This window comes from Pogona vitticeps, chromosome 4 (assembly GCF_051106095.1).
Source record: "Pogona vitticeps strain Pit_001003342236 chromosome 4, PviZW2.1, whole genome shotgun sequence".
In the NCBI taxonomy this organism is placed as follows: Eukaryota; Metazoa; Chordata; class Lepidosauria; order Squamata; family Agamidae; genus Pogona; species Pogona vitticeps.
Window position 1 is genome coordinate 200,119,033 of NC_135786.1, and position 19,250 is coordinate 200,138,282.

The 19,250-nt window shown below is 40.6% G+C and overlaps 1 long non-coding RNA gene across 2 annotated transcripts; it reads right to left on the reverse strand.

Annotated features, from left to right (window-relative positions):
- Positions 1–310: 310 nt before the first annotated feature.
- LOC144589347 (uncharacterized) lies at positions 311–15,580 on the reverse strand. 2 transcript variants are annotated; one of them, XR_013545427.1, is made up of 3 exons: positions 15,492–15,580; positions 596–656; positions 311–394 (listed from the first exon to the last, which is right to left on the reverse strand). It is a non-coding gene; the product is annotated as an uncharacterized LOC144589347 (long non-coding RNA). The 2 variants fall into 2 exon arrangements; XR_013545426.1 differs by lacking the exon at positions 15,492–15,580 and having other exon boundaries at positions 596–709.
- Between the last annotated feature and the right edge of the window lie 3,670 nt (positions 15,581–19,250).

Sequence of the window (19,250 nt, forward strand, 5' to 3'; positions counted from 1 at the left end):
CTCTTCTCCCAAAACCTCCCCTTCTTTCTTCATTTTCACTGGATTCTATACCCTTCAGCCTTCCATCTATTTGAACATTTGGAATTTTATTTCTTCTGCACCTCCCATCTCATGACCAAATTCCTTTGTGTACTTGTCCCATTAGCTCCCATTTTTAAAAAATGGAGTGAAACTCACAAATATGCCTCTTTTTTCCAGCAGAAGTTATCTTTTGGAGGGGTTATTATTTAATGTTAAAAAATAAACTTACCTACAGTGTTACTTTCTGAAGACATGAGTGCTTCATTAGATGTTGAGATTAGTTTTAATGTTTTTCAGATTAATTTGTGATTAATATGCTTTCAGGCATTTGTGTAACTCTTGCAATATCTTTCATCTCTGTCATCTCCATCATCTTGCAGACAGTGGAAAAGAGAAAATGCATAGTTAAAATGTGTCATGATAAAAGAAGTAGAGAGAGATTTAATTACATTAAATCATTACATCTCTTATTCTTACAAGCATGAAAATGTAAAGAAGGGACATAAATCTAATGATGCTGTGTAAGGTGTTAGAAACTCACAGCAAATGAAGTTTGTACTTTTTTGGTACTTACATTTTGTTACATTGTTTCAGTTGTTTATACACAAGAGTGACTTCCATCAAACCTTTCTTCCCTGCCTCACAAGTGTGTCCAGTCCATAAAAACAGAAGGAAATAAGGATTCAATGAGGTCTTTGCACCAATGGAAGAAGCTCATCAAATGATCTGAGAGATGTCCCTCTTATGAGGCTTGCCAGAGCTGAACAACCTTGACAGCAATTAATATTAACCATTACCTAGATTTAAGAAAATCTTCAGAGATCAACATTTGTGAGCATTTGAAATGCCCAGGAAAAAGCATGTTGATAAGCTATCATTGGTTTTACATCCCTTAAATGTTACATATAAAGTGAAATATTTGCCATCTAGTACAAATTAAGTAGAATTTCAGGAAAAGATCAGTCTATGCTTTATAGATTACAGCAAAGCCTTTGACTGTATGGATTATGAGAAATTATGGTTTGTTCTGAAGGAAATGGGTATGCTTCAGCACTTTATTGTCCTGATAAGTATTGTTGACAGGAAGCTTATGTTAGGAGAGAGTATGGAGAGACAGAATGGTTTCCCATAGGCATAGGTGTCAAACAAGGGTGACTTTTATTCATTTATCTGTTCAATTCGTATACAGAAAATATAATACAGAAAGCCAGACTAGGTTCAGATGAGGAAGAGTGGAAATGATAGGAAGAAACATCAATAATTTAAAAGACACAGATGCATCATCTTACTGGTAGAAAGCAGCAGAAATTTGAAATGACAGGGAAAGTGAATGAAGGAAGTGCCAAAGTAGAACTGCATCTGAATATTGAGAAGACCAAAATCATAACTACAGAGGAACTACACAATTTCAACGTTGACAATGAAGAAACTGGTTGTGTTTACCTTGTTTCAGTCATCAATCACAATGGAAACTGCAGCCAAGAAATCAGAAGACTGAGAGTAGGAAGGGCAGCAATGAAGGAATTAGGAAAGATCGTTGTGACGTTTACCCTGTGGCCCCTGCTTGTTTCACCAAACCCCAGATCTCATGGAGGTATCCCAACATGCCTCTTGACATGCTGCCAACATCTCTTTATCAACTTATTTCTTATGAAAGACTAAGGTTCATCCAGTACTGACTTTTTAACAGAAACAGGTTTATTCATTACACGTGGTTTCAGGTAAAATTCTTAAGTGTATTCTTAAAGTTCCTCAAAGCTTCAACATTTTACTTTAATCTCTTCTATATTAATTAACAATGGTCACACTCTGACTAATCACTGCCTAATCACTCCTTAAACACTCTCTGCCTCAAAACCCCAAACTATTCTCTTCTCTAGCTCTCTCTGACTCTGACTGAACTCCTCTCTCCCAGGCTCTGCCTCTTCAGCAGCCCCTTTGACCCTGCCTCCCAACCATATTAGCATATAATGTATGCATATAACTTAGAGTGAACACCACAATTATAAAGTGTAAAGATGTATCATTGGAGACTAAGACTAAGATCACCCACATTCTTGCATTTCTGATCATCATGTGTGTGAAACCTGGATAGTTAAGAAAGCTGACAGGAAAAAAAACCTGATTTGTTTGAAATGTGTTGCTACAAGAAAGCTTTGCAGATACCCTGGACTGGCAGAAAGACAAATAAATTACTCCTAGATCAAATTAATTCCTGACTTTATGTGGAGGAAAAATGTTGATTCTGAGGATCTCCTACTTTGGATACATCACAAGAAGGCAGGATTCTCTAGAAAAGACAATAATGCTGAAAGGCAGCAGGAAAAGAGGAAGATTTATTTATTTATTTATTTATTTATTTATTTGATTTATATCCCGCTCATCTGGTAAATCTATACCACTCTGAGCGGCTAACAGTAACATATATACAATTATAATAAAATAAATTAAAAATCAATTAACAGAAAATGACAAAAATCATAAATAATTGCAAATAATAAATAGATAAAGAAGAGAAAAATAAATTAAGTTAGATTAGCTGCTGGCAGGAGGGAAGGCCTTGACATAGAGCCATGTTTTTAGTTGAGTTTTGAATGTACCCAGCGTAGGGGCCGCGCGAATCTCAGGAGGGAGATTGTTCCAAAGGCGAGGAGCCACCGCCGAGAAGGCCCGGTTTCGTGTCTTCTCCCTCCGGGCCTCCCTCGGCGTCAGGCTCCTCAGCCTCACCTCCTGGGTCGCGCGGGTGGTCCGGGTAGAACTTGGTGGGTGAAGGCGTTCCGCCAAGTATCGAGGTCCCAAACCGTTTAGGGCCTTATAAGTGAGCATTAAAACTTTGAAGTCAATACGGAAACGAATGGGCAGCCAATGCAGTCTAGCCAGGATAGGAGAAATGTGATGGAATTTTCTCCCTCCGGTAAGGAGTCTGGCTGCTGCATTCTGCACCATCTGGAGTTTCCGTATCAGCCTCAAAGGTAGCCCCACGTAGAGCGCGTTGCAGTGATCTAATCTTGAGATTACGAGCGCGTGTACTAAGGTGGTGAGCGCCCCCGAGTCAAGATAGGGCCGCAGCCGGGCAATCCGCCAAAGGTGGAAAAAGGCGGAGTGGACAACCGACGCCACCTGTGTTTCCATGGTGAGCGTCGGGTCCAAATGTATGCCCAAGCTGCGGACCCCACTCACCGGAGCCAGGGTGGCCCCCCCAAACGAGAGAGAGCCAACCAAGCCACCAACCACGGGGGGGCCCACCCTCAGGACTTCCGTCTTGTCCGGGTTCAGCCGCAGGCCATTTTCCTGCATCCATTCCAGTACAGTCCCCAGGCAGCGCTGAAGGGACAGGACGGCATCACCTGCAGTTGGTAAAAAGGAGATGTAGAGCTGGGTGTCATCAGCATACTGATGACACAGCGCTCCACACCCCCTGATGACCCCCGCTAGCGGCCTCATATAGATGTTAAATAGCATTGGGGAGATAATCGACCCCTGTGGAACCCCACAGTTGGAGTTCCACGGGGCCGAGACACTCTCCCCAAGCTGAACTCTCTGGGGGCGGTCCTCCAAGAAGGAACGGAGCCAGGCTAACGCCAGGCCACCAATTCCCAACTCGGAGAGCCTCCCCAGGAGGATACCGTGGTCGACAGTATCAAAGGCCGCCGAAATATCGAGGAGGACCAGCAGAGACGTTTTGCCCCTGTCGGCCTCCCTCAGCAGGTCATCATACAGGGCGACCAATGCCGTCTGTCCCGTGGCGCGGCCTGAAGCCCGACTGGAATGGATCCAGGGCATCTGTTTCATCCAGGAGTGCCTGAAGCTGGTCTGCCACCACCCTCTCCACCACTTTGCTCATGAAAGAAATATTGGCGATGGGCCTGTAATTGCCAATTTCGTCCGCCGCCAAACTAGATTTCTTTCGTATGGGCCTAATGAGTGTCTCCTTGAGGGCAGATGGGAATCTGCCCTCAAGGAAAGACCCATTTATTATTGCTGTGGCCCATTCAGTAAAGATGAATATGAGATCCATTGACTCCCTAAGGGAAGCCACAGGCATGAGTTTGCAAGAGCTGAACAGGGAATTCAAGGACAGGGCATTCTGCTGATCATTCATTGATAGGGTCACCATAAGTCAGAGGTAACTTAACAGCACATAATAACAATCGCATAAGCAGATCTGTAATGGTTAATATGGCCAAATGTTCTGGGAAAGCTGATCAATTTAGACAAGCTCATATGTCTTGCCTTAAGTCCTAGACTCTGTTATATATATTTGCTTTGTGTGTTTATATTTTATTTTTCTGCTATAGCTATAAAATTTGTATAACTTGTGTTTTTCATTTAATTATATTCTAATTAATTATATTTCATTTAATTATATTCTATTTAATTATATTTCATTTAATTATATTTCTCTATTTGCTTGCTTTAAAAAAAGAATGCAAGATATGCAAGAAAGTAAGAAGTGAAAAACACAATTTCACATTCTATACATGCAACAGCATTTACCAGGACACTAGCCAAACTGTCTAGGGATAACGGGAGTCATAGACCAACAAATCAAGAAGATACCACATTGGGAATGCTGTTCCTTGCATATTGCCTTACAGTTTTTATTCTATAAATGTTCTCTTTAAAACCCTTCCTATCATGCACACTAGAGATGATGCCAGTTGGGTCTGTCCCTCAATCAGCTGCCTTCTCAATTTTGTTTTTGTCCTCTGTTTTCGTTTCATTTATTAAACTCAGCTGGGAATATCCTGCTTCAGTATTGTTTATATCCAATTAGAGCAGCAACCACTGGAATGAGCTCCAGTCCAATGCAAGGGGTATGGCCTCAATGAAAATGTCCAGCTAAATTTCAGTCTGGAATGAACAAGCAGCTGTCACATCGCAAGCAAGGTCAGAAGTTGAACTGTCTAAGGACTTAGAGTGCCAAGATACAATATGGAACACCAGAAATGAATGGGCATTGTCTGAGGTCCTCTGTGTTTCCTGGAGGTGGAACCATATTGGAAATACAGCAAGATAAAAAATAAGAACATAACCTTGATGGAAGAAACCAAGGCTTTATCCTACCCAGGATCTTATTTCTAACACACCACAACCAGGTAGCTTTGGGAAGCCCACAGGAAGGGCATGAGGACAATACTTCTCCTTCCCTGCTCATCTGAAACCCTGAGAAACTAGAGGTGTCAATTGCCTCTGAAGGTCCATTTAAATATTATATCTAGTAGCCCCAAATAAGCCTATGGATCACGAATTCACCCAGACCATTTTTAGAGACAAAAATATAGGTGTTGACAGGACTGACCGATATGATAAGATGTGCTTTTCTCAAATAACCTATCACAACATGGGAAAGGGGGATTCTGTCCAAGACGATTCACGGCCTAGTTCCCATTAAAATACTTTAGGTGTGTGGTTTTTTCTTGGGAAGAAAATGACAGCACTTCTGAGTTCTTTTCTATGCTGCTAAAAATGTGTTCTAATATGAACACTAAGCTTATGGTTCATTTTAGGTACAGTGGTACCTCAACTTATGAATGTCTCCACTTGCGAACGTTTCGAGTTACGAATGGCTCCGTTCGCAAAATGTTGCTTCGACTTGCGAATGGAGCCTCGACTTACGAACAAAAAAACCTGAAAAAACCCTTTTCTGCCTTTTTTTTAACCTAAGTTCATCTTAGGTCAAAAGAAGAAACAAAATAAAAAATTCTCCCCCTAGTGATGAGTACAGATTAACCGGTTCTGCATTAGTTCCTATGGGAACTAATGCCTCTACCTATGAACAGCGCCTCGACATTCGAATGAAAAACAGCCTGAATGGAATAAATGCTTTTCACTGCATTCCTATGGGAAATTATTGCCTCGACTTACGAACTTTTCGATGTATGAACACCGTTCCAATACGGATTAAGTTCGTAAATTGAGGTACCACTGTATCTGTCCCATTCTCTGAATTACAGTACTACCATCTGCCATTGCTCAAGTACAACTTATTTTATCACAAAAATGCCCAGATAGTCACAGGGACATTTTTACAGCAGTTCATGAGAGTGCAATCTTAAGTATCTCTATTAGACCTATGATCCACTGGGAACTTATTTTCTCTCTCTCTCTCTCTCTCTCTCTCTCTCTCTCTCTCTTTCTCTCACACACACACATATATATGTTCACACATGTGCACACTCACATACACGGAGAAAGAGAGTAGATGCTAGTACTGCAGAATTATGAGTTTCTGTGGAATCAGACATTCTATCACAAGGCAGTACTGGTGAAAAAGATAGTATCAGGAGCTGAACTATCAGGCCAAAGTGTTGTGTTGGGTGGGTCTTGCATCCTTTCATATCAGACTCTCTAGGAGCCTTTAAAGTAACTTTCCAACTCTCCAGAACTTGGAAAGTTATTTTTTTAAAAAAATTACTTATCTTAACTTGTTGCAGTATTGAAAAGTAGTTATTGTTGTAATATTAAATGTATATGTTGCAACATTTGGTACCATACTAATTGCTTTTGTGTTATTTTTTAAAACCTCATTAATTAGAAAAAGGCATGATACCTGAAGTATGCCAAAAATGTTCTTTAGAGGTAACATTTAAAAGCAGGGTTTAAAATGTTTACTATTACAACAATAAAGTGCTGTCTAACACTGCCCTAAAATGTAACATTGTTATGTCTTCATTACCTCTCCCTCACAGATGTGTTACTTGAATTTCTTTATTCCTAAGTTCCTATAATGTTCACTATTTATTTTCTTTAGTTAAATATTTTTACCCCACCTTTGCTATTTGATCACATTTGGAAGTGAAGCAGGCAAACATTGGGTGGAAGTAGACTTTGCCAATGGATTCTGTTTCAAATTTTCATTTTTCTCATGTGTTGCAACATTTTTCCTTTTCCTTCCTGTCCTTGCAGGAAGTGAACCCTTGGAATCAGCAAAGAATTTCAAGAATAGAAATTTTGGAGAGTGCCCTCTGAGTATCATCATCATCTTGCTCAAGGCAATGTACATGGTCTTCCTTGCATTTTTATAGCAACAACAATGTTGTGAGATAGGTTCTGTTACACAATGGTGAGTGGTTCACAGTAGCAGTGAAGTTCATAGGTGAATATGCATTTTAATTGTGATTTCCCAAGCCCTAGAGTAACACTCACACCACTATTGCACACTAGCTTCTCACTGGGGAAAAAGCCCTCCAACTCATTGCAACTCCCAGAAGCCTTGTCCACTAGATGTGCTGGCTGGAGTTTCTGGGAGTTGCAGTCTGAGAACACCTGGGTTACCCAAGGTTGGGAACCACTGACCTAAGGAATGTCTATCTTTGAAACTAGGCTAATTCACTGGTCAACAAACAAGCCACCAAGTTCAGGAAAATTGAACAGATGGAGGCAGTGGAAAGAAAGTATCCAAGAAGATGCATGTGACATCAAATGCTACTTGCTGGAATTGTCTACGAATGAATGCCTCAAAAACAACATGGATACAAGAAATCCTTAGGCAGTAAATACTCAGTTCAGCATTGCATAATTTTCAGACAGAAAACTCTCATTCTGAGTAATAAAATGCAAACATAGTAATAGCATCAAAATATTTGCCAAATGTACAACAATCAACAAACTATTAGCACAGGTCTGTTGACTTGAGCAAATGGAATGTGCTAGAGCAGCTGTTAGCTTTAGCCTTTCTGTAAAGAAAACCTTTCTGAGTCACTTAGGGGTTTATGAATTAACAATGTTTTCCTCACTGCTAGTCTAAACACATGGGTATGTTCAACATTCTTCATTGCTTAGCATATTTAGATGATCCACCAATGAAATCACAAATTTGATTCACAGCAGGAGGCAACACAGGGTGTTCTGGATTCAGGAGGCCCACAAAACCTTTCTCCATGTATGCCAATAATGCAAAATAAAGGAAGCAGATTTAAGACATTGTCCTAAATCTCAAGGGCCAGTTCTCTCATTCTTTTCCATTCTTTACATCCCCACTTAGCTGTAGAACTCAGTGAATTGAGTGATGACTCTTCTTGAGCACAATCCAAGTTCAAGACTCCACCTCACACTTTTTCACTAGTTTACAGGCAACCCTGTAACAGAGGCTCTTTTTACAAGCCCTTGTTAAGAGGAATGCGAAACCCTGTTAGCTGGTCAGTTTCGTGGCTGATACCACTACAACAGTCAAAGGCTCAAAACAGATGAGAGTTCCAGCTTGAACATGGAAACTGATAGCTCATTTGTCTCCCAGTGATGAGATTTCTTCAAAGCTCTGTGGCTGACCAATCAGATTTGCGGATCATCCTGTGATTACCTCCCAGAGACTAAACACAAAAGCTAGTTTTCAAGATATCGAATTAAAAACAACTGGTGCTGGGGCAAACAGAAAGAAAGACCTCCAAGAAAGGTTAGGGGAACCCTTAGTGCAAGGGCCACCTGAAGGTGCAAACCTTCCCTGAGAGCTGAGTTATTCCTCTTGGACTGTGGGACTTTGGACTGGGCCAGCTCCAGTGGAGTTAGCCAGGAACTACCAGGAAAATGGGTAAGACTCTGGGCTAGTGACTTTAACTGAGCCTGGGGATAAACTAAGGGAGGATAATGTGAACCCCATGTTGGAAGGGTCTGGTTTGACAATAAAAACCTCTTTGTGCTATACCTGGAGTCCTGAGCTTTTGGAGGTTGCCACATCTGAAACTAATTCCACTGCCCCAGCTCTGGGTGGGGAACAGTGGGGTGGATAGTATGTTCATCATTTTTGAAAATACTTTTTCTACTACCTCCTTTTAAAAAAAGAAAAGAAACTAACTGCAACTCTGTTCAGAGCAATTGCCAGTTCCTTTACCTTGTTCGATGTTGCGAAACTGGCTGCAGGTTTCAAAAATAAAAACTCCTGGTTATATCTTGCAGTTGACCATGGTGAGGTGTGGGGCCTTGAAATGATTTTTTTAAAAAAAATAGAAATAAACAGAGGTGGCCTAATGTTCTACAGTATCATAGAAAACAATGTTTTTTTCAACTGCTATTTTCATTAGATGAACTAAATATCTGGCAGGGACAGTGAGGATTTTTTGAAAAAAATCATACAAAGTGAATTGGGAAAATGTTTTGCTTTCCTCTGCAGCATCAGGTGTTTTCCACTGCCAACAGCTAGTTGCCAGAATGAGGGTTACCAAATGGTCTCAGGTGTAATACAAAAGTCCTTCTCCTGACAAATTGGTCTTGAACTAAAGAGTCTAGCAATTGAGTTTTATTGGGGAAACAAAACCTTTTATGTTGAAGGGAAAAATCATATAAATGACTGCTAGAAAGAAAGCTGACAAATGTGTAATACAGAATGTGATGGAAATATCCCACACATTTAAATAGAAATATTGTCCCAAGTGAACTAAAGCTCTCTAGACTACTGCTGTGTGCTCACACATGAACAATGCACATGTCTGCTTTGAGTGTGCATGTAGTTACGTATTTAGTATACAATTTTAAACCTCGCCTGTGAAGGGGGGGGGTGAGACTGCCCAGAATGCCAGTATTTATTTATTTTATTTTAAATAAGCCTAAGCATGGCACGTTCCTCTTGTCTACTGACAAAAAGAGGAGCAGGGTGTGTTTGTTTTTTGTTCTTGATCTTTGTTTTCTCTCTCTCTCTCTCTGTTCCTTTTCAGGATAGAACTACAAGCAAGAGATCCAGAGCTTCAAAAAGAAGATAGATCTTCAAAGCAAAGCAGATCCACACAGATGACTGTGCAGCACAACATAAGCAAGAAAGCTGTAAGTCTTCATAGACAGGTGTCAGCGAACCAGTTCAACTTCCACACCTGAGATCAGCTGATGAACTTTTTATCAATAGACATAGATAAGATTATTTTTACATGAAACTGCCAAGGGGGGGGGAGTGTTAGAGTTAAAAAAAATGATTTTATGGGGTGCAAAGGTGTTGCCCTAGAATTGAAAAGTTCTTCTAAAAGGTGCCACAGAGAGGTGTGTTAAAAGTGAAAGTATTATTGAAAAACTACAGCTGGGGAAAATGCAGTCAATTGTTTTCAGAACATAGAATTGATACGACAACACAGTATTCTGTCCTATTGCTAATTTTAAAAAAATGAAGCATTGATAACGTTCACTCATTGTATTGTCACGACAACCCCATGAGGTAGGTTGGGTCTTAGAAACTGTGATTGGCTCAAGATCACCTACTGATCTTTTACGGACTAGGGATTTGAACGAAGCTCTTCCTAGTCCTAGTCTGACAACCTATACAATACTGGCCAACACAGCACATTGCCCTTTGTTCTTATACTGTAGATAACGCCCAAAATCTGTAAATAGAAATCAGAACATGTTGAAAATAAGTGAAGCTATATGTAGGCAGCACACCATATATCCATATAATCAGAAGATCGGCACATTTGAATTAGAGGGTATATACCCATCAGAAGAATCACCATAATTCAGTGATCAGAAAAGAATTTGATTCAATCTGGACTGGCTAGCCCATTTGGCTCATGTCCAAATCCAAAACCTCAGTTCAGAAATCCAGATTGTTTGTGTCTCTCATAGGTATGTCATAAATGGATACCAGCCCTATGGATGGGAATTAATTCTGCTGAATTTCAGACAAATAGTGTGTATGTGGTGGTGGGGTGCAACTTGCCTTTAAAGGTGCTTTTTTTAAAAAAAAATGAAGAGAGAATGGAAGGGAGGAGAAGGAAATAACTGCTTGGCAGTATTGGGTGAAAATTGAAGGCATAGTTACCGTTTTTGAGGGAATTGAGCTTGTTCACTTTCAGAAGAAAATGTGGAGGGGGTTCTTTAAATGGAGCCCTTACATTTAAAGGGCCATAACTCACTGGCCTCTACCTATGTGCACCACTGCCCAAATGACAGCCATTTAAACCAGTGAGCAGGGACCTCTTCCCATGGACTGTCCCAAGTGAAGAACCAGTGCTCCCTTTTACATTGCTGCTTTAACTTTGCCCCACTGAAAAGATGATTTTGCATTGCCATTTCAAAACTATGATCATTTTTTTGTGAAACACAGCTTTGTTTTACTTTTGCATAAACCATGTGTCATAGCTGGATGTGTAAGTATAATATCCAGTGACTCCTATGGAAGCCAAAACGAATTTTATTGTTTAAAGAATACAAAGGAATAAAAAGGTTAAGTTAAACAACACAAAATAGAAGAACAATGTTTCAGTCTGCCAGTTTTCTCCATCTAAAGCCGTAAGTTTTAGTTTTCTTTATAATTTTAAGCACTTTCAGTTTCTTGTGTAAATAGTTGAAATACTTGCTTTGACACAAGTAGCAACAAAACCCACTATTACGGACAGCATCTTCACAAACAGACCATATTAATTTTTATTCCCTGACTCTGAGTCACAGTTGTAACTGAAAACATTACACAATGAACCCTAACTAACGTGCAGCTCTCACTGACCATCTCTCTCTCTCATACACCCTTATATACAAAACTGTACAGTATCTCTACAGACATGAATGACACATGTGGTCACAGAAGACTCCATGCATGAGAAACATGAATACTTCAGAATGCTAGGTGCAAAAGCTAAGGAGTAATGATTACTGAACATTGTTTGAGACTTTTCTGTTTTATTTTCAGTTCAGTTCCATCCAGAGTTTCAGTGACACAGGGTGGTAGAAGATATCATGTCCCAGGCAGAAGGAGTTGAACACCCAGCGTTTTCCAAGCAAACACCTAATGTTGTACCCTCCCAGGTCACTGAAACTCCACAAAGCACAGTGTTACATAACTAGAATATGTATTGTCTTCAAACTAATGTGTGAATATTGAATAATTTTGTGGTGGAGATAAGGTGGAACAAGTAGCCACAGCTTGCTCATGGGGTGGAAACCCTCCCCTCAAAATGCTTCATGTGAATTCCACCAATTGTGGGGTGAATTTAAAAAACAATATGCTGAGATTCCAAGTAAGAAAATGCAAATCAACCGTAAAACAAAAAAAGCAGCAAGACTCAGATAGTGGCAAAGGAAAAGGAGAGTGATAGCTGAACTCCCCACTAAAGCCAAAGACCTTTCCCAGACACTCTAACCATTGAGGCACTAGGGAGATTTAGAAGGAGATCACCAGGTGCTATAGATCCCTTGCAGATGTTCAACTCGCCATAGTTACAGGATGAGATGAAAGACCTGCATTGGCATTGCCAGCTAACATTCCTGTTCTAGAATGTTTTTTTTTCTCTATTTCTTTTGTTAATCTAACTTTATATCACTAGGACTGAATGTGTGTGACAGAGACGGACTGCATGCTCTCTGTATGGGCTTTGAGGGTCTAGATCAGAAACAACGTGCTAGGGTCTGGCTTCCACTCCCTCCATAACTTTTTTCTTCTTCTTTTCACTTGTTGATCTTATGCTTTACATGACACTACCTGCTGGCCTTTGGAGCATTGCTAGAAGGGTCTCTTTGGGGAAAAGTAAAATCCCCCTCCATGTGTCTCCTTCTGAGTATTTAAGGTCTACCACATCTCTAAAATGGATGGGCTGTATAGTTCCACATTCAGCAAAGTCATAGCCTTTTGTGTTTCTCTATGCATTGGCAGAGGCATTTCTTTAAGATCTGGAAATATGCAAATATAACTATGGACGCAGATAAAGATTAGATGAGGATCTCATCAACAGGGTAAAGGATGTGGCAGATGCCAATCTATATGCTCTTTTCTGGGCATAGACAGCGGCAGCGGGTTAGAGCACACCTTTATTTCTAACAATCCTGCTCTTGAAAGAAACAGCTTGCAGAGGCCTCTGAACAAAGGTCTGTCCTACTCTGTATTTCACAGTTCTACCTCCAAGCACTGAGAATGGAAGGGTGGCGATCCCCCTTGTTGCCCCTTTATTTCCTTTGGGCTCCACAAAGGTAAACATGCCTTTTTCCTTCTTTTCGCTGCCACCAGGTATTTCTCCTAATACCACTACAATTCCCACACACAGGAGCTGCTCATATAACTTGGGAATCAAGGGTTTAATCAAACATTCTTTTATTAATGAACAAAATCATAAGGAGAATCAAATATATAACAGTGTCAGGTGTGCATATATTAGATCATCTATTCAATCACCGGTATTTCTCATGTTATGCTTATGTGTTCATTCCTGCTTGTTCAATATATTTTACTCTTTCAATTTCCTTTCTTAACCCCTTTTTAGCTATTCCTAAACCCTAGCACTCTCTCCCCATCTTCTTGTCCCTAATTCTCTCTATCCCTATCTCATTCCAACTGTTTCTAACGGTCTCTTCCGTTACTGTCATGCTGAAGCACACCTTTAGAACTGCAATAGAAGGTGTCTATCTCTGGACTAGATCAGATGGAAAGCTCTTTAATCTCTCTAGATTGAGAGCGAGGACCAAAGTCCAGCTGAAATTCATGCGGGACTTCCTCTTCACTGATGATGCAGCTGTTGTCACCCATTCTGCTGAAGACCTCCAACAACTTATGAATGGTTTTAGCAAGGCCTGCCAAGACTTTGGACAAACAATCAGCCTGAAGAAAACACAAGTCATGGGCCAGGGCGTGGTCTCACCTCCCTCTGTTACCATCTCTACACAAGAATTGGAGGTTGTTCATGACTTTGTGTACTTTGGGTCAATGATCTCTGACACTCTCTCCCTAGATGTTGAGCTGGATAAACGCGTTGACAAAGCAGCTACCATGTTCTCTAGACTCACAAAGAGAGTATGGCTTAATAAGAAGCTGACAACATAAAACAAGATCCAGGTCTATAGAGCCTGTGTCCTGAGTACACTCCTGTACTGCAGTGAGTCCTGGACACTTTGTGCATGGCAGGAGAGGAAGTTGAACACATTCCATATGCATTGTCTCCGATGCATTTTTGATATCACCCAGCAGGACAAAGTTCCAAACAGAGTAGTGCTAGAACGAGCTGGAATTTTCAGCATGTATAGATCACTGAAACAGCGACATGACATGCTCAGGCATGTCATGAGAATGGCTGATGGTCAGATTCCAAAAGATTTCCTGTCTGGAGAATTAGTGCGGGTAAAGTGCCCCAGAGGGAGACCACAGCTGTGATACAAGGATATCTGCAAGCGGGATCTGAAGGCCTTAGGAATGATCTCAACAGATGGGAAACCTTGTCATCTGTGCATTCAGCCTGGAGGCAGAGAGTGCATCATGGCCTCTCCCAATTTTAAGAGGCACTTGTTCAGCAGGCTGAGGCAAAGAGGCAGTCCTGGAACCAGCAAAATCAGGGAGCTGGACAGGGGACAGATTGTATTTGTCTTCAGTGTGGAATGGATTGTCACTCTCACATTGGCCTCCTCAGCCACACTAGACATTGCTCCAAGACCTCTATTCAGAGCACATTACCATAGTCTTTCAAGAGTGAAGGATGCCTACAAACTTTACAACCATATCTGCAATATGCTAAAGCAGAACAGTGATGAGAGAGACAGTTTTTCCTAATATATTCATAAATAAATAGATGAATACTGTATTCAGTTTTGCCTTTTCAATTCATTTAAGTCACAGCAGCAACCTAACTATAAAAATAAAATGGATTGTTTCCAATACCCTCATGCAAAACAAGCTTACAGGGAAATAAGGAATATGTTGTTGCTTAAAGAAGAAACAGAAAAAATATATTTGAAAATCTGAATTAATATGTACTTATAATCTTCGGCATGCCTGGCCTACCATCTAATGAATATGGAATATTTCTAACAAGAGTAATGGAAGAGCATTAGCCCCACTGGAACCCAGCCAACTTATGCCAACCTAGCCTTTGAGGCTAGCCTGATTAAAGGCTATTCTGGATAACAAAGGTGCAGCCATGACCCAGTATTTGTTGTGAGAATCCACTCTTTCCTTAGAGTGACATCACTATCAGTATTTCATTGCATTTTGTCAAGTGAGTGCTTCTGCCATCATGCTTTTGAGGCAAGGTGAGATGTTGATGGTGGAAAAGATTATTACTTAGGTATTGCTATACCAAAGGAAATGAGGGCAAAGTGTCTTGCTTCTTATGCCTGGGATTGGATGGCTGCAACTATCCTTCACATGTTATGGTATGCCCATAAGTGGGTTCTATCATATTTTTCTCAAGTATAAATCCTGATCCAGCCTTCAATTTAAAGTTACTCTTCAATGCCTTCTGGACAAAGCAAACACCTTCCTGCTGTGTTAGAGTGCAACTCCCATCTCTCCCAGCTAGCATGGCCAACTGAGATGCTGAATTTATAGACCAACACATCTCAGGGAATTCATCTAGAGCAGTGGTTCTTAACCTTTGTTACTCAGGTATTTTTGAACTGCAACTCCCAGAAACCTCATCCAGCAGAGCTCATGGTGAAGGCTTCTGGGAGTTGCAGTTCAAAAACATCTGAGTAACAAAGGTTAAGAACCAGTGATCTAGAGGTATAAAGATTAAGCTGTAACCCACTATATTCCAGTCATCAGCAGGTTTCAAGAAGAGATGCTGCCTTACCTGTTTTGTATATCTGGGTCATTTCAGGACACTGTGACAGAACAACCTCTACCTGGAGCTTGTTCTGCCACTCATGTGGTGGAAATGGGAAATACTCTTCAAAGATTGTCTTTAATAGAGCCATACTGTTGAATGTCACGTTCCAGACAGGCAGCATTTCCATGGGATAGTACAAAAGTAGACTGCATGCTGTTGCTAAGCAACAGCACATGCCAACTTAACTTGAATGGAGGCCAATAGAATCAATAGAAACCAATGGGCTTATGAGGAGAAAGAAGGCTCACATGCAGAATACCAAGTTCTGCCCTCTGAAGCGGTCATTTGGCAACCCTGCCATATTGTACTTGCTGGGGCTGGACTCTATACAAGTAAGCAGTGACTCTGCCAGTTATTCTAATCCTGCGTTCAGTTACACTGATTGATAATGGCAATATGTTAATTATGGTATTTGTTCACGAATTGTGAATTCAGCAAGGAGGAACACATTGCAGCACAAAATGTTCTGCTCACTCCAATATGTCCCCACCCACTTATCTCTTTTCCTGCTTGAATATTACAAACCACTTGTCTGTCACAGTACATTTTTATTACATTTCCAAGTAGCCTTAAAAGTCATTAATAATATGGTTCTACTTCTGCGAAAGCTGGCTGTATATATAATTTTTGCCAAATTTATTTCAACATTCTATGAGAATGTGTAATTTGTGTTCACAGTGTTTCATAATATAAGTGCATTATTTTGAGTGCAATAAAATAGGCAACCATATTAGGAAATACGGGTCCATCTTAGGAAGCGGTAATAATAATTATATGCTGTTAAGTCAGTTCTGATTTATGACAACCCTTTACAGGGTTTTCTAGGTACACAATACACAGAAGCAGTTTATCATTTCCTTCTGAGTCACTCTGAGACTATGCAGCTTGTCTTAAGCTACACAGCCTGGCTCTTTTGTTGGGAAGCACAGTGCAGAATTGAACTCTCAGCCTCTGGGTCCACGACACCTAACTTACTGAGCTATCCTGGTGTGTTTTCTTTCTATTAAAAAAACAAATAAGGATCTATCTATGTTCCCTTTACCACTTCCTTGGCAGTCCAGGAAGAAATTCATGTGTCAGAAACTGGTAAACAAAATCACCATACTATGTCTAAACATAGATGACGTGGGCCAATCCATCTTGCACCATGACAGTCATGTTTTACTTATAAAACTAATAGGTTGTTGTCATACTTCCAGCCCTCACTCCACAGTTAATTTGCATTATGGTTTCAGAATACCCAAAGAAAAGGGAAGTCATCAAGGCCAGGCTTGGACTACAGTGACTTAGCATGTAGAAAGCTTTACTTTCACATGTCTCAAAATTAGTTAAAAGCGTTACTTAGCTGCTCTTTCTTTTTAACATGGGAATGCTAAAGACTGACCTGTGGGGCATAGCATATTTTTCTCCCATCCACCTCACCATTGCATCAACATCCATAACAGAATGCAGGACAGCAGTATGAAGAACTGCATGAGCCAGCATTTGTCACTACCATAAAGGAAGCAACGATGTCTGCTAACCAATCAACAGTGGCAAAGGATGAGCCATCAATGAGAACTGGATTCGAGCACCTAACTCATTATTTAAATATCCGTTTTTCAAGTTGCTTCATATACTCAGTTAGTAGGCTGAATACTAACTCAATACATTGAGTATGGCTCAATAAGAAGCTGACGACACATACGAAGATCCAGGTTTATAGAGCCTGTGTTCTAAGCAAACTCCTGTACTGCAGTGAGTCATGGACCCTTTGTGCACGGCAGGAGAGGAAGCTGAACACCTTCCATATGCGTTGCCTCCGACGGATTTTTGGCATCACCTGGCAGGACAAAGTTCCAAACAGAGCAGTCCTAGAACGAGCTGGAATTTTCAGCATGAACACATTACTGAAACAGCAACGTCTACGTTGGCTCGGGCACATCGTGAGAATGGCTGATGGTCAGATTCCAAAGGATCTCCTCTATGGAGAATTAGTGCAGGGAAAGCGCCCCAGAGGGAGACCACAACTGCGATACAAGGACATCTGCAAGCGAGATCTGAAGACCTTAGGAATAGACCTCAACAGATGGGAAAACCTGACATCTGAGCGTTCAGCCTGGAGGCAGGCGGTGCATCACGGCCTCTCCCAATTTGAAGAGACCCTTGCCCAGCAGGCCGAAGCAAAGAGGAAGTCACAAAAGCAGCAAAACCAGGGAGCCGGACAGGGGACAGACTGGATTTGTCTTCAGTGTGGAAGGGACTGTCACTCTCAAATTGCCCTTCTCAGCCACACTAGGCGCTGTTCTAAGCCCTCCATACAGAGCATGCTACCATAGTCTTTCGAGACTGAAGGATGCCTAGTAGTAGGCTGAATATTCTTCCTCATTTGTTGTTGTTCTCTGAATACTGAAAATACTCAAATGTATCCAGCACTGATACAACACATGAAATAAATAGTGACCGTCAATACGGCTCTCATCCTCAGAAAGGCTAGTTTTCAGCAAGCCTCCTTTTTTCACTCATTGCATAAGTGATCTGCTATATGGTTACTATATTAGAATTATTTTCTGGGCACTGTTTTCCTTGTCATCATTACACATTCAACTGGGATGGGTACCTATGTCCCCGAATTTTGTCTGGACGCCAGTTCAGTGCCTCAAGATGGATAGAAGATCAATCCAAAATAATTAGGAAAACAATTATTGTGGTCCCATCCTATTCAATTTCCTCATATTCCACCTGATGTGTACATCTGGATTACCAGCCTCACATTGGCTTGCAATGGAAAACCAAAACAGCTATGCCTCATTTCTTTTTCCAGTAATGTATGTGAAATCCCAAAACATCACGGACCCTAAAGAAAGACATAAACCTGCCAAATTTCTGTCAGCTACCTACTGGGTTCCATGTACTAGGCACTTTAAAAGTTTGCTTTTATCCTAAAATTCAGTACTTTAAAAGTCTGCTAAATATTCAGTCTTGCTCATTTGGCATCTTTTACACACACACATACATATGCACACACACATTCTTCTCTTTACCTGGAAATATCATATTCACCCCAAAACTTACTCTCACGTTTCCCTCCAATCCAGACCTTGTATAAATCTGGTCAAATGGAGACATTTAGATTCAGGATTCAGAAATCAGCCAAAGCTGAGGCACAGTTCTAATACATTATTGTTGCCTATAAATATAAACTGTTGGGTTTCAAACATTATGTTGTAGTCACTGATGCACTCCAAAGTTCCACAAGTGGACAGTGATTTCAGACTCCAGCAATCTTCATCCCCAAAGGGGCAACATTTCTAATGGAGTGGCAGAAAGGTAAGGGCAACTTGGCAGTCTTCTTTTGGACCTCACTGGTCTTTGTCACTTTGTGTTAGAATATTTTTTTAAAAAAATCTTTAAATTAATGGATATTTAGTCTGTGAAACAGACAGGCCATTGTCACAATATGACATGGTTGACTAGACGTGATTTTATATGTCAACATATATTTGTGGCTTCATAACTTTATGAAGGATTTTACCTTCACAAAGTTATGTTTTTATAAAAGCTCTTATGTGGAAGGCAGTAGTAGCAAGGAGAAGATTAAACATCCTAAGGCATTTGTTTGTAGAACATTATAATATATGTTCAAACCATGTCCCTTACATTATGTCTTTGTCTTTAGCCTCATCTGTATCAAAACCCTGCACCCAGTTCTTGCTTAAATATTTCCTTATCAGTAATTATATG